At 43.8% G+C, this 17,493-nt stretch overlaps 1 long non-coding RNA gene across 1 annotated transcript in view; it reads left to right on the plus strand.

The window, feature by feature from the left end:
* Positions 1-4,405, plus strand: part of LOC117881027 — a 261,286-nt gene extending 256,881 nt beyond the window's left edge. Inside the window, exon 9 of the long non-coding RNA XR_004646666.1 lies at positions 3,655-4,405. This is a non-coding gene — a long non-coding RNA (uncharacterized LOC117881027). The remainder of the gene's footprint in view (positions 1-3,654) is intronic.
* Positions 4,406-17,493: the final 13,088 nt, after the last annotated feature.

The raw sequence follows: 17,493 nt of genomic DNA on the forward strand, positions 1-17,493 counted from the left end.
GCTCCTGCCATCTGAAAATCAGGCCCTTTTGAAAATGCATCATGTTGGGCATCCAGCAATGGAGGCACCCAAGATCATTGGTGACTTTTGAAAAATCTTGAGAATTTCAGAGCCCCTGACCAAGAGAATGCTCCCGCTTCCCACGCTATTCAGGCTAGGAACAGCCATCACCATCTGATGCCCCCCACCCCAACCCCAATCTGTTGGCAAATCGGAAAGAGGAGCTGAAGCTATCCGTGGAGACGTTGAATTTTTATTTGGAAGCCTATTGCCTTGCAGCAAGATAACAAACAAATAATTCATTGGGTTCAATTGAAACACATTGCTTCGACGAATTGGAAATGTTTCATTTGACTCTTTTAATTAAAAAAAAAATAATTTTGAAACAGTCATTTTGAAATGAAAAATCTACATTTTTGTTTTGAAAATGTCAAAACAGGCGGTTCTGACATTTTTCCCATTTTCTTCTAAATAACATTTTATCTAAATATGATTTCGTGAATTTTGGTTTCACTTGAAATGGCACTTACCAATGGAAAACTGGATGAAAAATTCCTGACCAGTTCTACTTATGCCACTCTCTCTCATTTGGAGGACATTTTTGTATACACACATCCCTACATATCCTGCTATGACCTTAGATTATTGCCACTCCTGGAACACTTAGTAGAAGTGTGGAGAGCACAATATTCAAAGTCATCTTTTCCCTATAACCTTGGTAGCCTTATTGATTCAGTACTTAACTAGACTTTGATCATCATCTTTCAAAAGCAGTTACACTTGTTTTTTCTCAACTCAAGAGTATTGCTTAAATTTGCTCGTTCTCTTCAGTCACATTCTATATCTATTACAGTGCATGCTTTCAGATTTTAAAGTTTGATTTATTGTAATTTGTTACTCCTAAATTACTGTTTCTAGAATGTAATCTGCTAAACACTCTGAAATTTTATCACATCACACCTGTTCTCGACAGCAAATTGATCTGACAATATTATTACATATTTTTGACAGTCTTATTTGAAATCCTTAAATCCCAGGGCACTCTGTTTCACTGTATTATCATTGGCTCATTCTTCTAATCAATTATCCACTTATGAAGACCACAACTTCTTGTAGTTATATTCCTAGACTGAGGAATTCACACCAAGCTAATGTTAAACCTATTTGTTTTATAGTCAGTTAAAAAGTCATCATGTTGTCACCAGAAAGTGAAGATCTAAAATTTGCCAGTGTTCCAAGCCACTCTTACTTAAAACGGTGTCATCTTGTACAGTTCTTGCAACCATGGAGAATCGTAAATAGCAGGTGTGGAGGTTAGTTTCCTGTTGATGGAATATTATATTATGGAGATGAAAGTTAACACGAAAGCATAACATAATACAGTGGATGAAAGTAACCAGTTAGCGCCAGAGTCTCAAAAAAAAAAAAAAAAAAAGCTCCAACTTCCTTTGAGGCACCTGAACAAAGGCCAGATTTTCAAGAATTCTCATCAGCCAGTTGTTCCCATTGACAGCTAAGGTCAGATTTTCAATATTACTCAGTTCATTGCTTGCTGAGCTCTTGCAAACCTGGTCCTACAGTGTAATGCTGGGTTTGTTACAGGAAGGATGGTCCAATGGCTGAGGGCTCTGAGAGGCCTGGGGTCAAGTCCTGCACTATCACAAACATCTTGTATGAACCTGGGCAAGTCCCATGGGCCTGGATTCACAAAGGCACATAGCTGTTTGTGTTGCTGGGCTTTGCCACATCTAACTTTTGGGTGCCTGGGAAATCACAGGGACACCACTGATGCAGGAAGCCTAAGTTAGGTACCTGGCCTCCCTATACAACGAATGGGGGCAGAGAGGCCCCTTAGAGCAGTACACAAAAGCCAGCACACTAGGCAGGGAGGTGCCTAAGTTAGCCCATGGGAGATGTTGATGAGAGGAGTATATCATAAGCCCCACCCCTCCACGAAGATAGGCACCTATCTTTGCTAGTGATCCACAACCAGGAGCCCCTCTCCTGGAGCCAGGCAGCTTAGATGCCCAGGGCGTTTCTTGTGAGACTGAGTTAGGTGCCTGCCTCACACCACACACAACATCTGGAGGAGGAGGAGGAAGTGGTGGTGCTGCTGACCTTGGAACTTTTAGCCCAGTGATTAGAGCACTAGCCTGGGATGTGGGTGGCCTGGGTTTAATTCCTCCCTCTGCCGGAGGGGGAGAAAGCATTAGAACAGGGGGTTCCCACCTCCCCGAGTGCTCTAGCCACTGAGGGGACATTCCTACTGAGAGGTGCTAGGGGGCATGTGAGTACCTGGGACAGCGATGACTGTGGTATAATGTATATTTACAGTGCAGACTGGGTGAGGGATTTATACCGTATCTCGTTTGAATGACATTGAATATACCATTTTATTTACTTGGATTTACATCCCTTCTAAAAAAGCACCTCTCCAGGACTTTTTGATAATACGTCATCTAAACATATCCAGCAGTCCTCACTGCCGTAGCCAAAATAGGTCAGCCCAAAACGGATAAATATTCTACTCTTCCCACACACAGACCTGTTACTTCTAACCTGGTCCCTCCAGCCTGAATACCTCTGCTGACCACAGCTGTGGCACAGAAGAGTGGGCAAGTCTCCAGCCATTTCAGGTTTTATACTGCCAGGTTAAAGCCAATACCTTTACATTCCACCTGGAAAGTAATAGGCAGCCAACACAGAACGTGGTGCATTGGGATCACGTGCTCATGGTGAGGTACCCTGCTGAGCAAGCCCTTGGGCTGGTAAACAATGTGGACTCTCTCAGAAAGGAAGTCACTCAAAGCAGCTCTGTAGATACAGTATTTATTGCCAACACTGTATAATCTTATTACCGCACAATGTCCTCGTGAGGTAGGGTTGTACTGTTTCCCCTGTTTTAGCAGTAGGGAATTAAGGCACAGAGAGACCGACTAGTCCCAGGTTACACTAGAAATCTGTGACTGAGCAAGGAGCTGAGCCTTTTATGGTGAAAAGGGTGAATGTGATCCTGGGGTGTGTAAACAGGTGGAATCTGAAGTAGGAGTACAAGGGTTATTTCACCTCTGTATTCAGCACTGAGATGAATGCTGCTGGAATGCTGTGTCCAGTTCTGGTGTCCACCGTTCAGAAAGGTTATTGAAAAATTGGAGATGGTTCAGAGAAGAGCCACAAGAATGATAAAAGCATTGGACAACTTGCCTTCTAGTGGTAGACTCAAGAAGCTCAATCTATTTAGCTTAACAAAGAGAAGTGGTGACTTGGTTACAACCTATAAGTATTCACACAGGGAACACACATTTAATAGACTCTTCCATCAAGCAGCAAAAGGTCTAACATGGTCCGAAGGCTGGAAGTTGAAGCTAGACAAATTCAGGCTGGAAATATGGTGTAACTTTTTAACCGTGAGAGTAATTAACCATAGGAACAATTTACCAGTGGGCATGATGGATTCTTTATCCCTGACCATTTTTAAATCAAAATTGGCTCTTGGAATTGTTGTGGGGCAGTCTTATGGCCTGTGTTCTACGGGGTCAGACTATGTGACCACAGTGGCCCCTTCTGGCCTAGGAATATATCTGTGAACCTGGATCTCCTGAGTTCCAAGCTAGTTCCCTAACCACTCGTCTGTTTCCTCTCACCCCCTCCCAGGCTCTTTGGTCTTACCAACAACAATTCCTGGACAGCACTATGGAACACTGCCTGGCAGAGGACAAAAAGCACGGCAAGGACCTGATTTTCATGCATTGACAGGAAGAAGTCACCATCATTGCAGATTCTGGCGTATGTCCAGGCCTACCACCAAATTTACTGGAGTGAGCCATGAAATGGCTGTATAGTCTTCATTATGGACAGAAGTGGGTTGTGGACAGGGCTGTTCAGGGACAAGTATCAGGTTCCAGGGTCTTTATGAAACACAAAGAATTGTTGGCAAGGACTGTCTTGTGTTTTGTACAGCACCTAGCACCATGGGGTCCTGGTCCATGATTGAGGCTCCTAGATTCTACTGCAATACACGTAATAAATCATTATGACAAGTAATCATCATAATCATGATCAATTTCCTTTTATGTGACCTGGAAAAAATATTCAACAAAAAAGTTGTGGCAATATTAAATATTTAATAAACTATTTGAATAGGTTTGCCAACTAATTAAAACCTGGGATTTTTTTTCAAGCTCTCTGTCCCCTACCTTTAGGAGTCCTATTTACTAAAACATTTCTAAGCTCTAGTCTGCCCAAAAGATTGTCTGAACAGATTTGCATACTGCATTTCTATTGTTAATCATGAATAGAACTGTTATCAAAATGATTACTCATGTTCTTTGTCATGCAAAAAAGTGAAATAATGTTTTTAATAATGCAGTCCATTAGAGGTGGGTTGGTTGAATTTATTGTGTCTGGAGCTAGCTTAAATTCTGTAGGAACTCCCCCCCCCCCCCCCCCCCCCAAAAAAAAAAAATTAAAAAAATACAGCCCCTGGGTGCCTGGAGCCAGCTAGCGTTCATTCCGAATGCCCTCACAAGACACAGTGCGAAAGCGTGAGCTCTAGCAGGAATGTGCTTAAATAGCTTAATAAAAGATACCGTTCATCTTTCATGTCGAAGGACAAAGATGAGCTTTAACTTATTAGCAGAGAAGCTGCCATCACCATATCCATTGGCCACGGATGCCCTGGGCACTTGTGTCCCTGAAGTAAGCACTGCTTTCAGGAATTGTAGCTCTAGGAAAGCTGTAAAAACCACGTTGGCAGTTTATGCAGTTTAACAAAAGGCACAGCTGTTAGTAAAATCTCGGTGGGCCTCTAAGCGCTTCTGGAGCATGAGGCCCAGGGAGTTTTTCTGTTTGTTTTTGGGAACACACTCAGCACATCTCTAGCTATTAGATTATTCTAACTGCGAGTGTCTCTTCTTCGAGCGATCGCCTACTAACCCAGCTGGGAGTATGTCACCGAAGAGTGATATTCTCCTCTGGATGAGCATTGCATCCATGCCTACTGCATTAGCCTAAATGGCGGAGAGAGAGAGGGGGAAGAATGGTCCTGAGCTGGCCTGAGAGCTGAGAGATCTGAGTTCTGTTAGGGGCTCTGCAATAGAGGATGTATGTGACCTTGGGCATGTAATTAATTAGTCCTTGTGTGTCAGTTTCCCCTCCTGCTATTGGGGGTCATAGAATCATAGAATCATAGAATATCAGAGTTGGAAGGGACCTCAAGAGGTCATCTAGTCCAACCCCCTGCTCAAAGCAGGACCAATTCCCAGCTAAATCATCCCAGCCAGGGCTTTGTCAAGCCGGGCCTTAAAAACCTCCAAGGAAGGAGACTCCACCACCTCCCTAGGTAACGCATTCCAGTGTTTCACCACCCTCCTAGTGAAATAGTTTTTCCTGATATCCAACCTGGACCTCCCCCACTGCAACTTGAGACCATTGCTCCTTGTTCTGTCATCTGCCACCACTGAGAACAACCGAGCTCCATCCTCTTTGGAACCCCCCTTCAGGTAGTTGAAGGCTGCTATCAAATCCCCCCTCATTCTTCTCTTCTGGAGACTAAACAATCCCAGTTCTCTCAGCCTCTCCTCATAAGTCATGTGCTCCAGACCCCTAATCATTTTTGTTGCCCTCCGCTGGACTCTTTCCAATTTTTCCACATCCTTCTTGTAGTGTGGGGCCCAAAACTGGACACAGTATTCCAGATGAGGCCTCACCAATGTCGAATAAAGGGGAACGATCACGTTCCTCGATCTGCTGGCAATGCCCCTATTTATACAGCCCAAAATGCCGTTAGCCTTCTTGGCAACAAGAGCACACTGTTGACTCATATCCAGCTTCTCGTCCACTGTGACCCCTAGGTCCTTTTCTGCAGAACTGCTACCTAGCCATTCGGTCCCTAGTCTGTAGCAGTGCATGGGATTCTTCCGTCCTAAGTGCAGAACTCTGCACTTGTCCTTGTTGAACCTCATCAGGTTTTTTTCTGCCCAATCCTCTAATTTGTCTAGGTCCCTCTGTATCCGATCCCTACCCTCTAGTGTATCTACCACGCCTCCTAGTTTAGTGTCATCTGCAAACTTGCTGAGAGTGCAGTCCACACCATCCTCCAGATCATTAATAAAGATATTAAACAAAACCGGCCCCAGGACCGACCCTTGGGGCACTCCACTTGAAACCGGCTGCCAACTAGACATGGAGCCATTGATCACTACCCGTTGAGCCCGACGATCTAGCCAGCTTTCTATCCACCTTACAGTCCATTCATCCAGCCCATACTTCTTTAACTTGGTGGCAAGAATACTGTGGGAGACCGTATCAAAAGCTTTGCTAAAGTCAAGAAATAACACATCCACTGCTTTCCCCTCATCCACAGAGCCAGTTATCTCATCATAGAAGGCAATTAGGTTAGTCAGGCACGACTTCCCCTTCGTGAATCCATGCTGACTGTTCCTGATCACTTTCCTCTCCTCTAAATGTTTCATAATTGATTCCTTGAGGACCTGCTCCATGATTTTTCCAGGGACTGAGGTGAGGCTGACTGGCCTGTAGTTCCCTGGATCCTCCTTCTTCCCTTTTTTAAAGATGGGCACTACATTAGCCTTTTTCCAGTCATCTGGGACCTCCCCCGATCGCCATGAGTTTTCAAAAATAATGGCTAATGGCTCTGCAATCTCACCCGCCAACTCCTTTAGCACCCTCGGATGCAGCGCATCCGGCCCCATGGACTTGTGCACGTCCAGTTTTTCTAAATAGTCCCGAACCACTTCTTTCTCCACAGAGGGCTGGTCACCTTCTCCCCATGCTGTACTGCCCAGTGCAGCAATCTGGGAGCTGACCTTGTGCGTGAAGACAGAGGCAAAAAAATCATTGAGTACATTAGCTTTTTCCACATCGTCGGTCACTAGGTTGCCTCCCTCATTCAGTAAGGGGCCCACACTTTCCTTGATTTTCTTCTTGTTGCTAACATACCTGAAGAAACCTTTCTTGTTACTCTTAACATCTCTTGCTAACTGCAACTCCAAGTGTGATTTGGCCTTCCTGATTTCACTCCTGCACGCCTGAGCAATATTTTTATACTCCTCCCTGGTCATTTGTCCAATCTTCCACTTCTTATAAGCCTCTTTTTTGCATTTAAGATCAGCAAGGATTTCACTGTTTAGCCAAGCTGGTCGCCTGCCATATTTACTATTCTTTCTACACATCGGGATGGTTTGTTCCTGCAACCTCAATAAGGATTCTTTAAAATACAGCCAGCTCTCCTGGACCCCTTTGCCCTTCATGTTATTCTCCCAGGGGATCCTGCCCATCTGTTCCCTGAGGGAGTCAAAGTCTGCTTTTCTGAAGTCCAGGGTCCATATTCTGCTGCTCTCCTTTCTTCCTTGTGTCAGGATCCTGAACTCGACCATCTCATGGTCACTGCCTCCCAGGTTCCCATCCACTTTTGCTTCCCCTACTAGTTCTTCCCTGTTTGTGAGCAGCAGGTCAAGAAAAGCTTTGCCCCTAGTTGGTTCCTCCAGCACTTGCACCAGGAAATTGTCCCCTACGCTTTCCAAAAATTTCCTGGATTGCCTGTGCACCGTTGTATTGCTCTCCCAGCAGATATCAGGGTGATTAAAGTCTCCCATGAGAACCAGGGCCTGTGATCTAGCAACTTCTGCTAGTTGCCAGAAGAAAGCCTCGTCCACCTCATCCCCCTGGTCTGGTGGTCTATAGCAGACTCCAACCACGACATCACCCTTGTTGCTCACACTTCTCAACTTTATCCAGAGACTCTCAGGTTTTTCTGCAGTATCAAACCGGAGCTCTGAGCAGTCATACTCCTCTCTTACATACAACGCAACTCCCCCACCTTTTCTGCCCTGCCTGTCCTTCCTGAACAGTTTATATCCATCCATGACAGTACTCCAGTCATGTGAGTTATCCCACCAAGTTTCTGTTATTCCAATCACATCATAGTTCCCTGACTGTGCCAGGACTTCCAGTTCTCCCTGCTTGTTTCCCAGGCTTCTTGCATTTGTGTATAGGCACTTAAGATAACTCAATGATCGTCCCTCTTTCTCAGCATGAGACAGGAGTCCTCCCCTGTTGCGCTCTCCTGCTTGTGCTTCCTCCCAGGATCCCATTTCCCCACTTACCTCAGGGTGCTAGCACTTGCCGATCTACCACACACAGAGCCAGTTCGTGACCCCAAGAACAGTGCGGGTACAAACTTCCCCCTTCCAACCAGAGGTGGGGTGCAGCTGCTACGCTGGCACTACGCCCAGGGGAGGCAGCCTGGCCCTGTGATACTGGGTCTGCTCTTGGTGGAGTGGGGGAAGGGAGACTGGGTGGCCTGGGAGAGGAGTTTGAAATGGGGGGCAGGAATTAAGGGGGAATCACAATGTCCCTGTCTTGCCCCCCCCTCCAGAAAAATTAGGCCTGGAGCTGTAGTATCTTGTGTGTAGTCCATGGAAGATGGAGCTGGAGGGAACCGGGAAGAGTCCCTGTCTGGTTTCATAAATTGCAGTTTTGCCCAGATTAAAGCCCACAAGACTTGGGATCATGGGCTTTGATTGAGCAAAGTCCTTAAGCGCATGTGAGTTGTACTGACTCCCATTTTCTTCAGTGCATAAAGTTAAGCATGCACTCAAGTCATGGGCTCATCTCCTACAACTACTTATAATTTGGCAAGGATACACCTTACACTTTTTGAAAAAAATGAATACAAATTTTCTATTACAAATCCTCAATCTGTTTTATTTATTTCTATAAATATTCCCAGGCAGTGGCTATCTAATTACATTTCCCCCTGCTCTATTTCTAGGGGTAAGAAATGATAAAAGGATTGTTCTTGTTTGACTGTCACATTTGGGTTTAGCAGGTAGGGTTGTTTTTTAACACATGGAAAGGAGGGGGAAAAAAATCTTCAGCAAAAATGATTTAAATTCATTTGCATTCCAGAGAACCACTCACTTGCTAATGTATTTATTGTAACACCAGAGAGTTTCTAATCATTGTGTATCTATGTTATTAGCTCTTACATTGCCTATAGCATTTCAGTTAACAATAGGAAAACACCTACCTTTCCTCTGAGTAAAAATTACTGCGTAAGGTTTATTTCAAAAATAATAAAACCAGGACCTTTCTGTTGCTTATAACCTTCTATCAAGCTGGATCGTCCCGATTTTCATTAGCATTCTCAGCTCATACGGAGTATAGTCTTGGCTCAGTGTAATGGGTAAAATGATCAAATAAATTAACTAAATGATTGAACAACCCCTCAATAACCTCAGGAGGAGGAGCACAACCAGTGTGTTAAATGGTATGGAAAGCAAATAAAGTTCTCTTTAAAAACCATCGTTAAGTTTTTTGTTATGAAATGCATGCCGAGGTTTTAGAGTCAAAGGGGCCAGATCCTCAACCGCTGTTAATTGGCACCGCTCCATTGAATTCTGTGGAGCGCCTCTGAATTATACCAGCCAAGGAATTGACCCAAGAAACAGGGATCTTATTTTAGGCAGCCAAGCTGACGTTGACCTGGTTTTGTTTTAGACTTCAAGACCTTTGCCTTGAAACACTTCCGTCAACTGGGAAAGTCAGTTGTGAAGCCCTGAGGATGAAATAATGTGGAAATACCCTGTGGAATTTGACTGAAAGGATGGTGGTGGTGAACACAATAAGCCCAGAAATTTGCCATAATCACATGTGACTTCAGTCTGTGTTGTCTCCTTAGATGATGACTAATGATTCTCAATCTCACAGAAGACATTAAAATACAATTACATTATGTTAGCTCAGCTCTCATGACTGCTAAATTACATAGTAGTAGGCATAATATCTTTCCAGAAGACACGTTTTGCTGCAGTAGATTCCATTCAAACTCCTCCTGCTGCAAATGTATGTGATATTTCAGCATTTATCATGTGGACAGAAACTTATTCACGCCTGCGTTTTCTAAGGCACCCAACCTGGCAGAAGATTTGCCACATGCATTTGCAGGGGTTTTTTTAACTGTAATAAACTCTCTAATGAAATTCTAATCCCGATGTTCACTCATTAAACTATCCCCCCATCCATCATGATAAAACTGATTATCAAGATGTTGTCCTTTGGTATTATCAATCTTGAGTGATTGAAGATGGATGCTCACTCGTTCTTAAGACTGACTCAAATGATTTCTGCTATTTATCTTGATCTCCAATTATTTACTGCTTTAACTTGTAAGGTTCTGCTGCCTGTTTGACTGAACTTTAACAACTATGAGATCTTGACAACACAACTGTCCTTTCAAAGACTTCAGACATATTACAAAATAATATTCCTTGGACTTTGCTACAGACACTTCCGAATCCTCTCTCTCACATAGGCTGTACACTATACGCAGAGCACATGCACGGTACATGCAAATTCTCAGGTTTTCTTGTTAGAAAAGACTCTGGGAAATGTGACTCAGGAATAGTGAACCAAAAGGACAGGAAGTCTTGTACATATGAAAGACTGATTTCCCCAATCTTCGTCAGGTAGTAACTGATTTTCAGGTCAGGAAATTCCAGTGTAAAGGAAAATAGTCATGCCTGTGTTCTGCCAGGAATATCCTCTGAAACAAAATAATCTGTCTCTGAAATGACAAGGGTCAGTGCAGGAGGCTAAAGCAACCGGGTTTTAGATTGTAGAAAATGTTCATTGTCACAAAGATGGGCAGATGTGGTCTTTGTTGGCTAATTCAATTCAAAATGAATATATTTTAGTTGTATTCCCATACTTCCGTCAGATCCAGAGTCCACATGTGGGACTGGGACAGGAAAAATAGGGTAGAAAATCTAATGGTGTGGGACTAATTTATCTATCCTGCAATAATGTATGCTGTAAACGTGAGATAAGAACAGGTAAGAGAGGGAGACAGAAGTAAATGAATATCTAATGTGAGGGACCCATGAATTGCTCATGCATGTTTCCTGGTTTCTGAACGCAGGCAGATGTAACCTCTGTGATTGAACTATCCCCAGGAGCTAGGAGAGAGAGGTAGCCAAAGGAATTCAGTGGGGTGTAAATCAGGCTGAATTTGTCTCTATATCGATAAAGCTCCCTGGGGTGCTCTGTGAAAGGAGCTATGTCTGGTGCTTTCATTGGGATTTGTACCTCTGAGACAGGCAAACCTGGAGTTAAAGTCTATGGGCAGATCCTCGTCTGGCATAAAGTGGTGTGACTCCATTGGGTCCTACTCATTCATGTTAGCTGAGGAGCTGGACCTCTGGTATCTGAAATTATTACCAACCCTTCGTTTACAAGGCCTTCGGAGGAGATTTTACCCAGTTAGATATCACACACTACACTGGGCTCTGAATTACCTCGGGGCCTCCGCTGCTATACGCCAGGGAGCAGTGCCTCCAATGGAAAGTCCATTTCAAAGGGGGCTTGCATGGCACAAGGTGCACAGACTCCATTCTCCTTCGGGGGGGGGCATTCTGGGAGGTACTGGTGGGGAAAGGTGTTTGGGTTGGGCGCTTAGGAGATGCATTGATTCCAATCCTCTCGTATGCAGCTTCAGCCAGTGTCACCACCGTCTCCTTGCAGAACCCAGAAAGGGAGATGATGGTGCTAATGCTGGCTGCTTTTGCAGGGGAGGAATCATGCTAGCAATGGATGGGGGATCAAATTACCCTCTCATCAACTGCGTGACTTGAGCCCAGCCTGTAGAAATGAGAGGAGACTGCACCCTAGATCACATGGTAAAGTCTTAGCTGGCTATTTCCACTCCAGTCAGAGCATCTCCTTCAGCCTGGGTCTTCCGTTCCCAACATCCATGGGCTATGAAGTACCTTGCCCTGTGCTAGGCTAACAGCGCATCATTTCTTCCACACTATCACAATTACTTTGTGCTTATTCATTCTCTCAGCACAGCTTGTAGAGAGAACAGGAAATGAGGCATCTGGAGCCCATTAGTTTGACAAACAGCGCAGCTAGACTCACGTGCACCGGCACAAAAAACCTACAGTCCTTTGCAGTCTGATGCTGGATGCCAGATTAGATCTTTGCCTGGCCGCAACCCCATGTTAACATCCAACAGGGAGTGCAAATTAGCTGATGCATTTTAATGCAAAATATTGTATTTCTGGGGGATGGAGTTCTTCACCGAGGAAGTTATTTGCACCTTCTTATGTGTTGGCTGAAGCGGTGCCAAGAACTCTGCATCTTAATGGTAAAATCTTCCATGGAAAGAAAAGCAAAGTGACGCGAGGAAATAAAATGGATTTTGTGTGTGATGCATGCAGGGATTTTTTTCCCCTCATGCTCTTTTAGCGGCTGCTGCTGCTGTTGTTTGTCTTCTCTGAATAGCCTCATCTCTCCAAGGTCGGATGTTTTACCGAGTTTTAAGTCCTAATTCATAGTTCTCTGATCAGGACTCGGTTCTTTGGAAGTATCTGCTTCATCAGTAGAGTCAGTGGATTCTCTCCTGTTTCCTCCGTGTCAAACCATCTCTCACTTCTTGGGAGTGTCAAAGTACATGCCTGCCCTATACTACCCTCTGCTGGCCACCAGGGCCTGCCTCAGTTTCCCCTTCACCCAGGGTCCCATAAAGTCCACACAGTCCAGATATTCAAAACATTCTCCTTCTGGCATCCGGTTTACTAAGTCCTGCAGAAACTCTTTGTAAGTTTGAGTTCTATGTTGAAAGTCCTTATTCCATTTTCTGCTGGGCCAAGACCCTCCTCCCCAAAGGTCTATCTTCCCACCCTTCCAGCACCTCTTGCCTAGAGCATGACCATCTCCACAGGCTTTCCTTGTAGGTGTCGTCCCTTTCTGATTCAGGTCCCTGCCAGAACTGTCTGCAGGCCTTCTATATGGCCCAGGTGCCTTCCCTTAAGCCCAGCTAGGCAACAGCTAATCAGTCCAGGTGCACTTGACCTCACTCCCTCTTAAAGGGGCCAGTTGCCCTGTGACAGGAAGCTGGAAGAAGGAAACATTTAATAGGGGAGCCAGAGATTGCGTGTGTGATGTTTGGTTATCCTTAGAACTAGATAATAGGCATCTGAAAAGTCTAGCTCCTTTGGCTGGAGCATCAGTGTTTGGGGTGTAGTGGGCTGCTGGGTTACACGGATAGTGAGTCACAAAGTTCCTGGCTGTTTCTAGAACTGTCAGAAAAAAATCCTATGTACTTTCCTCTTTAGTCTTTGCTTGCTGGAGAGTTGCATCTGCTCTCTCTCCTTTCCTGTGTTCCCATGACTCAGGATTAGTCTGGGCCAGTGAGGCATAATAAAAATCATACAGTTATACTGAAATCGAGAATATCAAAACACAACCGTAATGCATCCTGAGTGACCTGAACCTTCTATGCTTGCATCTGTCAGGAGTCCTTCCTGTTCTCGGTGAAGTTTGTCCATATGGGACACCTGAGCTGTTGTGTGTCAGCTCTTACTTTTGAATATCAGCAGAGCCGACGAGACAGATATCATTGGGCTTAACAAATGACACTTTCTGAGACACTCCAGAAAGAACATCAGTAGACAAGCAGTCGCTTTGCAGACAATCACTAAATGCAAATGTCTGTTTTTCTAGTGGAAGTTGGGTTTGTTTTTTTGTTAACACTACTGAAGAACTGAAGCTCAAGGCAATGTTTAATCTGTCAAATACACAACCGAGTTTTGCTTCTCCATGTCTGGTATATACATGCGGTGAATAACTATTGTTACGAGAGGAAGTAAGTTGGTTCCCCAGCCTAAGCAGAATTGCACGTAGTTATTGTAGAGCTGCACTTCCATTTCAGGAGGGAAATGTTTAAGGAAAACATCAGGAGATAAAAGGAAATCAGAGGAAAGATTGTAAGACAGGAGCCAGAAAAGCCAGTTGCAGCAAAGCGAGCATCTCTGTGTCATTACATTTCTCTGATTCTGTGATTACGCTGAAGAATCAGAAGATACTATTCAACTATTAATCATCTCAGAGTCCTTGCTTTATTGCAACCTACACTACTCCTGTGAGGTGCATCATTGGAATGGGATTCTGTGATAGACGTAATGGGTTACCAGGACTCTCTGCTTTGGTTTGCTGCAGATGACTGGACATTTTGTATGCTATCTGGTGCTGTCCAAGTACATAATAAAGGCGATGGTGGAATGTCTTAGAAGCAGGTTTATTGCCACCTAACAGGGAGTTAATTCTCACTGGAGACTGTCACCTGGTACCTGTCCCAAAGAGACAGCAGTACATACAAAACTAAAGTAGTAATTTCAGGGAGAAGATACTCTTAGTTGGCTCACAACAGCAGCTTCCCTGGTGACACAGAGTACGTTCAATAGCTTAAGTCAGCAGATACTGTGTTCTACTTCATCCACAATTATGCACAGTGCTGTTCTCTGTGAGATGGTCCTGTTTTGCTCTCAACCACAACTCCAACTACAATAGGTACTCACATGCCCGTATTATCCTCTTACATGTAGGTTTCTTACTTTCCATATCTTTCTTTTCCAGCAGGCTTTCAGAAGGCAGCTAAGCCTTTCTCAACACTTATAACAATACCAACAAAGAGGCGTGAATCCATCCTGAAGTTTCAGGAACACAATCCTCCACTAGTTCAACAGTCCCCCACAATGCATCTGTATTGCATAAGTTCCTGTATTTCAAGCTTCCTACAGGGCAGATTTAGGGCCTGATCCAAAGCCCAGTGAAGCCGAAAGAAGTGTCATCTTGGGCTTGCTCATTGTTTAAACCAGTGTGTAATGCAGGTCTCACATTACCCTTGTCACTTAGTAACATCACATTAAATTACACCCGCTGCGGGAACAAAATCAATGCCACTGTCAGACAAGTGTCCTTTAGGTACAAGTTGTCAAGTGGTACAATGATGCATTCAAATGCTATTGCATTAGCTAAACTGTCGCCCTTGTTGTTCCTGGATGAACACTCTTAATAGCTGAAGAACTGTTGGCAACAAATATGCATTAACAAAGACTGTAACGGCCCTGATCCCTTCCAGGTTGATGGACCTTTTTATGAGATGAGAAAATATTAGTTCACTGCTCCCAAGCTAACCTCCCTCCTCCTTTTTAAGGATTAAAAACATTTCAGGGTAAAAAAGTCATCTCCCAGGTCCCTCTTTCTATAATGAGTAGTGTGCTTCCCAGCTGGTCACATAACACTGCCTCTTCCTTTCTTTATGTCCCTAGAGCTCGGAAAGTAGGTTTGAACAAACAAACAAAAATAAATCAGATTTAATGTGAGTATCTCGTACTATTGCTGGGCTGTTTAAAGGGCTATAAGTAGAAAACTGTAAGCAGAAACAGGCTTGAAAAACAAAGAGTAAAAATATGAAGAGCCAACACTTCCATGAAAACACAGGAGTAGCAAAATTAACTTATGCTGAGCCCTACCTGGTACATATCTCCTCATCTAAGGACCTAGCCCCTTGGGCTATCTCCCCCTACTCTTGGACTAGTGCTGTGAAGAGGACATTTCCTTGTAGCCTATCCAGCCAAACACAAAGTCTAGGACTGAAAACACATCCCTGTAGGCTGCAGTAGACTAGAAGAGGTGGTACAGCCCTTCAGTCTGCTCGTGAGATCAGTCCACTCCCAGCAAAGCTGGCTCCAACTACACTTCCAGAGTTGGTACATTTGCACAATCACAGGATACGACTGTTACAGGAGTGTCCCATACCTGTGTATATGCAAATCTTTAGTGGGCAGACAAGGTGCCAGTAGAGAGAGCTCAGGAACACGCAGCTCAATTCCTGGGTTTTGTAGGACCCTCAGAACGTGTAGCTCTGCCCTGCAATTTGTAGCTTAAAAGCTGTATCTTGTAGCATGTACTCTAGCCCATGCAGTAGTACCAGGGTATACACAATAATATCAGGGTACAAAATATATCAGAAGGACAGAACAGGTCGTGCTGGTGGGAGAGTGGTACGATATGTGAAAGAAAGCGTAGAATCAAATGAAGTAAAAATCTTAAATGAGCCAAACTGCATAATAGAATCTCTACGGATAGTAATTCCATGCTCTAATTATAAGAATATAGCAGTAGGGATATATTATAAACCTCCTGACCAGGATGGTAATAGTGATTCTGAAATGCTCAGAGAGATTAGAGACGGGGCCGGCTCCAGGCACTAGCTTACCAAGCAGCACTCAAAACCGATAAGGCCATTGCGGAGAAACTAAATGAATTCTTTGCATCAGTCTTCACGGTTGAGGATGTGAGGGAGATTCCCAAACCTGAGCCATTCTTTTTAGGTGACAAATCTTAGCAACTGTCCCACATTGAGGTATCATTAGAGGAGGTTGTGGAACAAATTAATAAATTAAACAGTAATAAGTCACCACAACCAGATGGTATCACCCAAGAGTTCTGAAGGAACTCAGATGTGAAATTGCAGAAGTACTAACTGTAGTCTGTAACCATCATTTAAATAAGCTTCTGTACCAAATGACTGGAGGATAGCTAATATGACGCCAATTTTTAAAAAGGGTCCAGAGGTGACCCCAGCAATTACAGGCCTGTAAACCTGATTTCAGTACCGGACAAACAGATTGAAACTATAATAAAGAACAGAATTGTCAGACACATAGATGAACATAATTTGTTGGGGAATAGTCAACATGGTTTTAGTAAAGGGAAATCATGCCTCACCAATCTACTAGAATTCTTTGAGGGGGGTCAACAAGCATATGGACAAGGGGGATCCAGTGAATATAGTGTATTTAGATTTCCAGAAAGCCTTTGACAAGGCCCCTCACCAAAGGCTCTTAAGAAAAGTAAGCAGTCGGGGACAAGAGGGAAGGTTCTCTCATGGATTGGTAACTGGTTAAAAGACAGGAAACAAAGGGTAGGAATAAATGGTCCATTCTCAGAATAGAGAGAGGTAAATAGTGATGTCCCCCATGGGTCTGTATTGGGCCCAGTCCTATTTAACATATTCATAAATGATCTGGGAAAAGGGGTAAATAATGAGGTGGCAAAATTTTCAGATGATGCAAAACTACTCAAGATAGTTAAGTCCCAGGCAGATTGCGAAGAGCTACAAAAGGATCTCGCAAAACTGGGTGAATGGGCAACAAAATGGCAGATGAAATTCAGTGTTGATAAATGCAAAGTAATGCACATTGGAAAACATAATCCCAACTATACATATACAATGATGGGGTCTAAATTAGCTGCTACCACTCGAGAGAGATCTTGGAGTCATTGTGGATAGTTCTCTGGAAACATCCACTGAGTGTACAGCGGCAGTCAAAAAAGTGAACAGAATGTTGGGCATCATTAAGAAAGGGATAGATAATAAGACCGAAAATATCATATTGCCTCAATATAAATCCATGGTACACCCACATCTTGAATACTGCATGCAGATGTGGTCACCCCATCTCAAAAAAGATATACTGAAACTGGAAAAGTTTCGGAAAAAGACAACAAAAATTATTAGGGGTATGGAACAGCTTCCGTATGAGGAGAGAGTAATAAGACTGGGACTTTTCAGCTTAGAAAAGAGACGACTAAGGGGGGTATGATAGAGGTCTATAAAATCAT

Source organism: Trachemys scripta, chromosome 7 (genome assembly GCF_013100865.1).
Source record: "Trachemys scripta elegans isolate TJP31775 chromosome 7, CAS_Tse_1.0, whole genome shotgun sequence".
NCBI lineage: Eukaryota > Metazoa > Chordata > Testudines > Emydidae > Trachemys > Trachemys scripta.